General features: G+C 45.0%; 1 protein-coding gene across 38 annotated transcripts in view; it reads left to right on the top strand.

The window, feature by feature from the left end:
* Positions 1-12,291, top strand: part of TANC1 (tetratricopeptide repeat, ankyrin repeat and coiled-coil containing 1) — a 229,124-nt gene that overhangs the window by 123,088 nt on the left and 93,745 nt on the right. The window lies entirely within an intron of this gene.

Genomic DNA, 12,291 nt, shown 5'->3' on the forward strand with positions numbered 1-12,291 from the left:
ATAGGGCCTTAGTGACCTCAAGGTGTCATCAGGGAACCAGGTTCCTATCTTAGTGCTCATCATCTGTATTAGTTTCTTAGGGCTACTGTAACAAATTACCACAAACTTGATGGCTTCAAAAAGCAGAAATTTATTCTCTTCACAGTTCTGGAGGCTAGATGTCAGAAATCACAGTATCAGCAGAGCTGCCCTCCCTCCAGAGGCTCTGGGGAGCTTCTGCTCCTCGCCTCTTCCAGCTTCTGGTGGCTCCATGTGTTCCTTGGTTTGTGGCTGCCTCACTCCATTCTCTGTCTTCACGTGGCCTTCTCTGTGTGTGGAGGTCTAACCTCCCACGGCCTCTCTTTTATAAAGATTCTTGTGATGGCCTTTTAGACCTACCTGGATAATCCAGAGTGATTCCTTCGTCTCAAAATCCTTTGCTTAATCACATCCACGCAAACCACTTGTCCAAATAGAGAACATTTGCCCATCCCAGGGATTAGGTCATGGACATTTTTGGGAGCCATTATCAGCTTACCACAGCCTCCCACCACAAGGTCACCTTCTGGTCCACTGTGACTGTTAGAGCACCAACTAGCATGGCAGCATTTCCTGCCAGGAGGAGGAGAGAGAGAAGAGCAAAAAGGGGCTCTCACGGCTAGGTCGGCTCCCTTTAAACAGTCTTCTTTGGAATCCCACCCAACACTTGCTTTCCTCCCAAAGGCTGCATTTACCTAGCTGCCAAGGAGGCTGGAAAATGCAGTCTTCTATTTGTTTAATGCCCTAAGGTATAATTTTCAAAAAGGCAAAAATATGACATGCAAATAAAAAAGGGTCATATGTCAACAATTTTGTTTAGCTCGTTAATTAAGGAGGAAATGAGTAAGATGTTAAGATCAATTTAAATGAGAATTTGGATTACAGAGATTTATATTCTCTGCCAGACAAAATTCATTTGCGTTGCTATGGACAGGAATAATTTGCATTGCTATCAGTTTTTTGCAATTTGCAGAGCTGTAAAATAGTTCAGTTGATAGAAAGTCAATCAAGAGTGTACACCTATAGAATGAGATAGTTCTGGAGAGTCTGCTTTACATAAACAACCCCCAGAACCTCACTGAAGGGATCCCCCTATAGTTTCTCTTTTTCTCCTTCCAGGTATTGGGTACTTTTTAAAACAGACAGTTGAAAACAGGGGCTCTCTTACCAAGGTGGAAGAGGATGATAGATGTTGGGGCTGGCCTCTATCTGTTTCTGCCTCTCAGTGGATCAGAGATATTTGCCCAGGGTGCAGGCTTCCTACAGTTAGAGTCATAACTCCCCTACATAGATGGACATCCTAAGTCAGGTCCCTCCCCCCACTTTTTTTTTTTTTAAAGATTGGCATCTGAGCTAACAGCTGTTGCCAATCTTCTTCTTCTTCTTCTTTTTTTTTTTTTTTGAGGAAGATTAGCCCTGAGCTAAGTGCTGCCAATCCTGCTCTTTTTACTGAGGAAGACTGGCCCTGAGCTAACATCCATGCCCATCTTCTACTTTTATATGTGGGATGCCTACCACAGCATGGCTTGCCAGCGGTGCCATGTCCACACCCTGGATCCGAACTGGGGAACCCTGGCCTGCCAAAGCTGAACCTGCACACTTAACCACTGTGCCACTGGGCTGGCCCCTTCTTTTTTCTCTTCTTCTTTTCCCCAAACCACCCCCCTACCCCAGTATATAGTTGTATATTCTAGTTATAGGTCCTTCTATTTGTGTTATGTGGGATGCCACCTCAGCATGGCCTGATGAGCGGTGCCATGTCTGCGCCCAGGATCCAAACCAGCGAAACCCTGGGCCGCCGAAGCAGAGTGCGTGAACTTAACTGCTCAGCCACGGGGCTGGCCCCTGGCCCCCTTTTTTTCATTAAAGCATTTTTTTTTATTTATATAGAAAAATTCTCTTTTTGTTGTACAGATCTGTGAGCTTTGACAAATGTGTAGAGTCTGTAACCACCACCACAATCCAGTACAGAACAGTTCCTTCACCCCCAAATATTCCCTCATCCTGCTCCTGTGTAAAGAGGAACTAGAGGCTTGGAGAATGGATCAGTGGTTGCCCGGGAGCTGGGGTTGCTAACCCTAGCCCCTTGGCAACCACTGATCCATTCCCTAAGCCTATGGTTTGCCTTTTCCAGAATGTCATATAAATGGAGTCATACAGTATATGTAGGCTTTTGAATCTGGCTTCTTTCACTAAGCATAATACATTTGAAATTCATCCATGTTGTAGTGGGTGTTAATACCTCTGCACTTTTTATTGCTGAATATTATTCTGCATGGATATGCCATAGTTTATTCATTCACCAGTGGAAGGGCATTTGAGTAGCTTCCAGCTTTTGGTGATCGTGAATAAACTTGCTATAAATATGTACACACAGGTGTTTTTGGTAAATGCACATTTTCATTTCTCTTGGGTCAGTGCCTAGCTGTGGAGTTGCTTGGTCATATGCTAAGTGTGTTTAATTTTACATGAAAATGCCAACTGTTTTCCAAAGTGGTTGTACCATTTTGCTTTCCCACCAGCAACGTGGGAGAGTTCCTGTTGATCTGCATCCTCACCAGCAGTTTTTAATCAATTTTTTTTGTTTTTTAAATTTTAGCCGTTCTACTAGGTGTGTCATGGTCACCCATTATCTGAACTGGGCCCTCTTAATAGTCTCAGTGCCACCTAGTCAGATTGTAACTAACATCTGTGGTGAATCTTTTAACCTAATCTGATGAAACTGATAAATCCTCTTAACCAGAGCAACAGTTCTTATATCTCACCCTTTCTTGCCCTTGATCTTGGCACCCTGAGCATAGGTAGAAGGATTAGCTTTACGTGGATGTGACAGGATGAGTACCATTGCCAGTGAGTGTGAGGATGGAGCTGAGGAAAGTTTCAGCTGTTCCTTCTGGTGGCCACTCTCTGTGATGTAGGAGCTGAGGGTTCCTGTACAGGGTGAGGGTGGGGTGTGCACGTGTGTGAGGCAGAGGTTTGTGTGAGGAGGATGGAGAAGTCTTGACCTGGCCACTGTGGGGAGAGAGCTGATGAGAGAGAGACGTGGGGCTGCTCTTCTCCTACCTTCTCGGTGATGGTTGGGGAGGGGCCCTGGAGCACCTGCCAACAGGTGGGAGCCTCTGGATGGACAAGGACCCACACTTTTCCCTCCCTCCCCTTCCCTTCCCCCCAAATCTCCAGCCCTCGACAGAAAAGAATGAATGGGTTTAGAACAGGATTCCATAGTAGCCACTATACTGGATGAATATTTGAAAAATATCTCCAAATCAGGAAGTTCCTTAGAAGTTATTAGTTTATAGCAAATAAGCATAATTCATTTAAAAAGCAGGAAGTTTTTATTGTCAAAATTAATATTTGTGCACCTACTGAGTACACAGAACTGTAAGGAACCCAATAAGAGGCAAGGTTCTCTTCCTCGAGCTGCTCTTATTCTGTGTAGGAATGGAAAGAGTAGAACATTGTTTCTCCCAGTTCTTGCACTCCCTCCAGGAGCAATGCCACTCGCACCTCATCCTCAGGCCCAGCCAGGTCCTGCCTCTTGCCTTCACTGCTGCTTTCCTCCCCAAGTCACGTAACACCAGCTGGCCGTGGGTGGCTGTCTCTGTCCCGTCTTCATACTTGATTGTAAGTTGCTTCAGGGCCTGGGCGAGGTCTTCTGTAGCTACACCAGACAGGCTAACGCAGTGGTTTTCAAACTCAAGCGTGCCTCAGAATCCCTCAGTGGTCTGGACTGGGGCTAAGAATTGGCATTTCTAACAAGATCCCAGGTGATGCTGTTGCTGCTGGTCTAGGGACCAGACTTTGAGCACGACTCATCTGAACCCACAGAGAAAGAACGTCCTCAAGGACCTTGCCACCCTCTTTGTGGAGTCATTTCACTTCATCATGCAGCATAGAGCTCGTTGCCCACTAGTGTGAATAACAGTGTACATTCCCCTTGATAGCTCCTTCCCTGGTTCCTTAGAGAAACTCTGAAATTACCATTCCAGGAAAGACTCAGATCCTTCTTCCAAGGACATCTTAAAACCCAAGTTTGCGGTTATTCATTTATTTGTGATGGTTTGGTTAATGATTCTTACCAGCATAACGAAACCAACTTCAGGTATTAGGTTCTTTTCGGTTAATTATAATTGCTACCAGTAGTTAGAGGAGGTGAGGGCTGGAGATTTCTTCCCTATAAACTCACTCAGGTGTGAAGGAAAACAAGGCTCAGACTGAGTTCTGCCCATACATAGATTTATTAGCAAGTTGGTACAACACAGCCAGATAACTAGATTTATATGCTTAGTAAAGTTCCAGCTCTGTCCTTTTAGGGGGTTGGTGCCGTGACAGCACCTTGCTCTCATTATGTACCTGTAACAAATATGACAGTATTTCATGGACAACATATTAGTTTTCTGTTGTTGCCCTAAGAAATGACTACAAATGTATCAGCTTAAAACAAATTTATAATCTCACAGTTCTCTAGGTGAGAAGCCCAGGCACGGGATGGCACAGCTGGTTCTTTGCTCTGGGTTTCACAAGGCTGAGCTGAAGATGTCAGCAGGGCTATGTTCCTTTATGGAGGGAGGCTCAGGGTATGAAGCCGTCCCAGGCTCGGCCAGGTTGGCAGAATTCACTGCTACAGGATTGAGGTCTCCGTTTCCTTGCTGGCTCTCAGCTGGGGATTCTTCACATCTTCTAGGGGCTGGCCGCATTCCTTTGCTCATGGCCCCCTTCACCCATCTTCAAAGCTAGCAATGTGTCAAGTCCAGAAGGGTCGAATCCTTCTCATGCTTTGAGTCTCTCTGACCGCCTCCCCTCTTCTGCCTCATTTTGTCTCTTCCTGACTCTTCAGTCTTCCTCTTCTGCTTTTAAGGGTGTGTGTGATTACATTGTACCCACCCGATAATCTCCCTATTTTAAGGTCAGCCAATTAGTAATTAAGACTTATCTTAATCCCATCTGCAGAGTCCCTTTACAGCAGTAACCAGATTGTGTTTGATTCGATAACCAGGGGACAGGAGTCTTGGAGTAACATCTTTAGAGTTCTGCCTATGGCAGATAGAGTTCGGTTTTCCTGCTGTTCTGCATCAGGGGCCTAATAATTCCCTGGAATCAGCAGCTGGACCTGGGGCCGTGTAGTATCAAGCCTAGGGCACCTTTCTAAGGACCTGATGGATTTTTTTTTTTGAGTTTGTAATAGTTTACATCATGTGAAATTTCAGTTGTACATTATTTCTTGTCTGTCACCACATAGGTGCTCCCCTTCACCCACTGTGCCCACTCCCCTCTTTCCTTTCCCTGCTGGATTTTTATAGCTGGGTCGTACAAGGTCCGGAGTGCTTCTGTGATATTTCTAATCAATCCTCTTACCTCAAATGTCATGAATTTCACCACTGAAAGTAAGTATCCAACAACCATGATACTAGTGAACAAAGTCAGTAATTTAACCAGTGTGAAAGTCTATTTGTAACCTCAGGGGTGTTGGTTGGTGATAAGGGAGGCTGGCTGACCGACTTGCAGTGGCCTCTTTTGAGTGTGGCCTTTTGATTAAAAGCTGGTTAACTACTGGAGTTGGTATTCCAGAATGAAATAATTGATTGCCTTTAGGTGGTAGATTAAAGCCAATTGACACACATTTCTATCACACTGTTTATATTGAAATGTTTTGAAATAAAATTCAGACGATGTAACAGAGACTCTTGCCCCCTCCACTGAGATGCCCAGCAGAATGTGGTCATGTCTTGTTCTCACCCTGTGTGCCTGGTACATGGTGGACGTGCGATAGATATTTTCTGAGTAAACTAATAAGGTGAGTTAATGCATTTCTACGTCTTAATAGATAAAAACAATTACATGCACTATAGGAACAGTATGATAGATCAAACTGCATTGGAAGAAAGCGGAAACATTACTCATGTTACTTTGTTGAGCTGGGCATTTATTGTACTCATAGTGCTATAAACACGCACACTACAAATTGAGACTTGAAAATGTTTGTCAACGTTTGTTTTAATGATGCCTATTGAAAGGAGCATGGCTCCATTTTGATGTACTGTCTTCCTACCAGAGTTAAGTACCTTGATGGTAATGTACATTTGCATCTGCACTGTGCCTTGTGTGTTGCATGAATGAATAAAGGCTATCCACCTTTCTCGATGCTCTCAAAAAATGAGGTATTTGAAATAAAAAAGAGGCTTATTGAAAGTAATGTCCAGTAACTTTCATATTTCATTCACCATCAGCAGGTGACCCATTTTTTCTCTCTCACGTTCTGTTTTTTCTTCCCTTGAGTTGCCGCCTAAATTTCCCCAGACCTCACCAGACTTTGGGTATGGATGAGGTCACATTGGTAGCAGTAACTCAGATTGCACCGACTTGCTACCCTCCTCTCCTTACACAAGGCACCAGGCCCTTGTAAAAGTGTTTCTGGAAGTTTCTGGAAATCCCCCCGGGGTATATGTCACATGTGCTCGTTCATGACCAGGGAAGCTCCTGCTTCTGGGGCAGCTGGTGCCCTTCTCTCTTGGAGCGTTGCCCCGCTTCAGCTCCCAGTTCCCAGGCCTGTGGGTCAGAGCAGCCTAGTGCTGCCTTTTGCCGTTCCCTGGAGTAGAGCGATCTCAAGCAGCATTTTAGGTTTTTATTGACAGCTTCTCCTTTTCTTCTCATAGGAGAAATTCACATCATGGACAAAACACTGTGCTTGAACTTGCGCTCCCCTTCGCTTGAGGCGTTCTGACTGCGTTTATCCGTCATCTGGCGGCTCCTTGCCTCAGAGTGAATCCTCCCAGGAGGCTCTCACCCCTCACAGACTGGGTCGTGGGCAGTCCCACCGACTCACCCGCCCCACCTCAACTCAGCAAGCTGGGAGTCGGCCCAGGGTCCTGCCACAGAGTGCTTCCTTATGGCCAAGGCTTCCCCTTTCTCAGTCCTAAGTTCCGTGTCTCCTCCTGTCTTCTCTCCCTCCAACACTTTTTTGGGGTACAGGGGAGAGAAGGGTCGGACTTTGGAAGTCTAGGTATCATGCTCTTTAAAACTCCAAGACTGTGATCTGATCATTTACCATTTGGAAATGGCTATTTGATGACATTTGCTTTAGTGATAAAGGTCCCCCCCCCCCCCCCGCCCCAATCCTCTTACTCATCTCCTTTTGGTTTTTCTCATCTTGTTGTAAGCATTTCCCAATGTGAAATGCAAACCTAGACCAGATAAAATTGGCAGGAACCTTTACTGTGAAAGTTCAAGATGCTAAAAAAAACCTCTAAAATGATTGATAACACAAAGTGTCAGGTTTCATAGTCTCCAGATGTTGTGAAAAATGTAAGATCTGCTTTAAATGCAATAAGTCACCTCAGGTATTCTGCATCGCAAATATTGCTTTCATATATATATGTAATTATTTTTAACTGAAACACTCAGAAATGAAAAGTAACCCCTGCCCTTCTCTCTTTCACTGCCTGGAGATAAAGCCCAGTTTGGTTTATTTCTGCCATCCCTTTTTAAAAAATATTCCTTATATGGCAGTTTCTAAGCAGCAAGATAGTCAGCTGTGTGATTAAAATGTCAAAAAGAGTAGGAAAACTGGCCGCTGGGAAAAGTCTGTTTGGAGATTTACATAAAGGCAGACGACTGACTGGGGAGTGCTGAGCCCCCAGCTTGTAGACCGCTTGCCGCTCCCCTCCCAGCCCGTCGCAGGCCCTTTTGTACCAAGGAGCTGGCGGGAGCTCTTCTGCAAGCTGCGTTCGGGGTACCTGCAAGTTTATGGCTGTTGAACCTCTTTGGGGCCTATTTTGTGTTTCTCTTTCTCTTAGGAGCCCTCTGTCTTTAACTTGGAGAGCCCCCTTCCCCTGCATCTCACAGTACAGGGTGGGGGTTGGGGGAATTGGGGTGAGGCCACAGATCCAGAGTTGCAATGAAATGGGTTTAGTTTATGACCAAGAACAATCCCCGTTTACCTTAAACCTTGTAAACTGGGTAAGTCGGTACTCCAACCACAGGGCCGTAGATCCTGCTTCGACCTGACAGGAGTAGGGTGGTCCTCCTTCGAGGCCCTGCCCATGGCGGTCTCTGCTCTGCGTACCTGATACCCTGGTTACCAATGTAAGGCCCGTGGTCCCAGCCTCACCTCCTAAGAACATCATAGTTTGCATTTTAACAAGGACCGCCCCCCCCAACCCTCACAGGGGATCCCTGTGTCCTGTAAAGCTTCAAAAGTGCTTCTTTATACCAATGCCGAGGGTGGGTCAGCTCCCCAGCAATGATGGGCAGCTGTGACAGGCAAACACATTGGCTTCTAGGTGAGCCAATTTTCAAGCTAATACCTGACAGTCTTGCCTTGTTTTTAAGAGCCTCTTGCCTTACAACATAGCTAGTAGCCAGAACACTATGCTTTCTGGGTAACTATTATGTGGTACTACATTCTGGTTAATTTGGGGGGATTAACCTGACAGCACTTGGTTTACATAAAGGGGGGAAATTATTTTACTTTAAGGTATTCTGTGGTTGGGAATGTTGAACATTTCGTTTTAAACAAAAAGCTGTGTGTAGAAAGGCGCTGGGCAAGTTTCCCCTGAGGAAGGGGATCTGGAGGAGATGGATGTTTCAGTTTTCATCTCTGGTGATGAGGAATGTGGCCACTTCATTCGGAGGCAGTTTTTCATTTCAGTGGCGTGGAAATCAGTGTCATCGTGGTTTCGTCGATGGCAGTTTAAGTGTAAGATCAGCGCCTGTGATTACAGTGGCTTGGAACTGGCCTCCGCTTGTCCTCGTTCGGCAGGCAGTCTGCTCAGCTGACCACTTCATGGACCCTGAAGGTCTCTTGTCCTAGTAACTGCTCGTGTAGTGGAAGCAATAGCTCTTCTCTTTCTGGAGAGGGTTCCTCCTGTTTTCTCTCATTCCTCAGAGTTCTTTTTTTAACCCGTTTTGGTCATTGTTGAGGGTAGGGTCTTTCCTTGACTGTCTGATGATCCTAGTTTGTGTGTGAGTACGAGGTGCTCAAAAGCTGGTTGAAAGGGCTGGGTGTGTGTGGAGGGCAGCCTTGATGCCAGCGTGATTGGCCAGGGATCCACCATTTCTTCAGGGGCACGTACCCAACTGTGATTATTTATAGGTCTTTTCTCTCGGTGAGTATCCCCAGAGAAGAGTGCTCTCATCTCTTCCTGCCGTGGAGGGCGAGCTTGCTGTCCGCCTTCTCAGAGCTGCGTGGGGAGATGCATCTGGGGCCCACCCATCCGCATGTAGAATTTTTCTTAATCCCAATTTTTTAGTATAGCACTCAAGAGTTTAGCTCTTGAATCTCTGTGGTCTTGGACTTGAGCCTTTCCAGAGAAAAACCCCACCTCCAGGATAAGGGAAGGAATGCTCCCTGACTTGGGAAGGGGTTCTGGGTGTCTAATTCTCCCTGACATGAATTTCAACTCTTTGTCCTGTGTTCGGCCCCACCTGTGTCCCTGCCTTCAGAGGGATCTGGCGTCTCTGAGGCTGGGTGGCGGGTGCTAAGTCCTCCCCTCCCCCTCCTCCAGCACTAACCTTTTCTGGTCTGTTCAATCCACGGCTCCCTTGGCAGTCTGCTTCCCACTTTCCGAAGTTTGGTGGCTTTCCTGTGGTCGTCTCCTTTCCCCACTGGTCTCTCTCAAATCCCTTTACTGCAACTTTAATGGTGTTTTGAAACAGAGTGAAGTCAAATGAGTGTTCATCTGCTGTGTTTAATGGAAAGTGCGCACACACTCTCTAATGAGTGATTGAGAAGGGGAAAGAATAAAACTTCTATAGTTATACATTTATCTTGTTTTATAGCATTTGAGGTTCAGCTCTTTGTGAAAAGCAATTTAAATAAGGATCGTGTTGGAGAGCAGTTGTTTATATTCACTTCATAATATTTCAACTCCCAGTAAAAATGAGGGGAGATCAGAGACAAGACAGCATGAATAAAAGATTTGTTGACTATACAGCCAAAGCCCATGGACTGTTGCATGGTAGAAGGTTCCACCGCCCTGGCCTTTTCTAGAATTGCACGTTTAATCTAGGTTTCCTAGTTTTGTAAGTGCTGAGTGGTGGTTCAGTGCATGAGCTTCAAACCTGCACAGAGTGCAAAACTATTTGAATTCCTGCTTTGCCGTATGCACGCCCTTAGCAAATTGTTTAACTGATTTGACCCTCAGTTTCCTGACCTAAAAATGGAGGGAATTGTGCTTTATTCCAAAAGTTATTAGAATTGAATGAATTAGTGTATGTAAGTCCTTAGCCTTGGGTGACTCCTGAAAACACGTTTTATTTACTTTGTTATATGCTAGGTCTCCTTTCCTAGCTAGCATCACTGCTCACTGTGCCAGGCACTGTGCTCAGCCTGGGAACCAGAGCCACCTGGTCTCTGCTTGCATGGATTTTTCCCTTGGAGCAGGGGCTCACTTATTCATCTATTAGCTCTGCGATGTATTGAGGCCCGACTTGGGGTGGGAGGGCGACCGTATTTGAACTTAGGTCTGCCCAACTCCAGAGGTCTTGCTCCTAACAGCCTCACTCCTCATTGTTGAGTATTTCATATAGTGAGTGGTCAGCCTCTAAACAGAACACAGTACAGACAAACGGAGGGGCATGGCTGCTTTCTGAAGGTTTTGGATGATGTTGGGGTTTGGTGTTCTAACCATTCACAAAAACCATTGCACATCCATGTGAAATAGCCCACATTTTAAGAGGGGGTGCTTAGTATTAGAGAATATTGTTGGAGGAGGTGAGGGGTGGGTAGATTGGAGCTTGGAAGTAGGTGTCTTAGTTTTGCTGTTACTATGTCCTAAAGAGTTAAGGTGAGCAGAAACTTACAGGTGTCTCTTGAGCAGTGGCGTGGTTGCTGGTTGGGGCAATTCAAGTCATCAGACAATAAAAATAAAGGGCTTTACCTCCCCTAAGTCCTTTAAATGAAAGAGAGCAGATGATGGGAGGGAAATGCCTATGATCTGTTTTGTAGGGAGTAGGTTGGGAACCAAAAGTGTAGAAAGGTTCTCGTATTTCTCCTGGTTGCATTTCTACCTGCCTTATTGGGGCCCTTCTTCCTAGTTTCTGGCTCCTACACAACAAATATTTTCATTTCCCCTCTACCCACTGTCTTCCCCCCCCACTCATATTTCTATGTGGATACGTGAATGTTTTAGATAAAATATGAATGATACTTTGTATATTGTTGCAGAGCCTACATTTTCCACTTATATTCTCCCTTCCCCTCCCGTGACCATTCTATTTTAACCTTTAAAAAATTCCCTTTCTGACACCATTAAATAAGTTATGAAGACAGCCATATGATTAAATAGTACGTTAGCCATTTAAAAACCATGGTTTCTAAAGTTTGAAATAATGTCCCTATTTGTCAAGTACCATAAGCTTCTTTGATAATGTAGCCTATTTTAAGATGTAGTACATTATAGCTGGCTGGGAATTGGCTTATTTTTATAGGAGCGTAGATGCTTTTGCAGAAAACCTTTAGATGGCAGCATCTCTCACCATAAACCATACTCTGAATTGAAGTTCTCAGATGCGTAAGGTGTCTGACACAGGAGGATGCTCAGAATCTGCCTGACTCTTCCTTTCAGTGTGCAGTGACTGAGCTGAGGCCCCTAGAGGGTCAAGGTCATGGTTCAGGGCGGAGAAGGAGGGAGACCTGTGGACCCCTATCTGGCACCCTTCTCACCAACCTCTCTCTTACTGATGGGAAGTGGTTCCTGTCTCTCTGGCCTTGTTAAAAGCATACTTTAAGTATAAGGCAACCAAGGGAAATGAGAGTCAGGTGGATGATTCTGGACCAAAATGTAATATGATGTTTGAAAGGAGCAGATGGAATGGAATAGGCAGTATATTTCTTTTAAAGCAGCTTTATTTAGATGTAATTCACATACTGTACAATCTACCCAAAGTATAGAGTACAGCCGTTTTTAGTATATTCACAAGATTGTGCAACCATCACCACAACCTAATTTTAGAACATTTTTAATCACCCCTAAAAGAAGTCCCATACGCCTTAGCTGTCACTCCACAAGCCTGCGTATCCCTGAGCCCCTGGTAACCGTTCATACTTTCTGTAAGTTTTCCTATTCTGAACATTTCATATGAATGGAATCATATAATGTATAGTCTTTTGGGGACTGATTTCTTTCACTTAGCATAGTGTTTTCATGTTTCATCAATGTTGTAGCATGAATCAGCACTTTCTTCCTTTTTATTGCCCAATAATATCCCATTGTTTGGATATATCACATCTTGTTGTCATCGGTTGATGGACACTTGGCTATGATGAATAATGCT

The sequence above is a fragment of the Equus caballus genome, chromosome 18 (assembly GCF_041296265.1).
Source record: "Equus caballus isolate H_3958 breed thoroughbred chromosome 18, TB-T2T, whole genome shotgun sequence".
Taxonomy (NCBI): domain Eukaryota; kingdom Metazoa; phylum Chordata; class Mammalia; order Perissodactyla; family Equidae; genus Equus; species Equus caballus.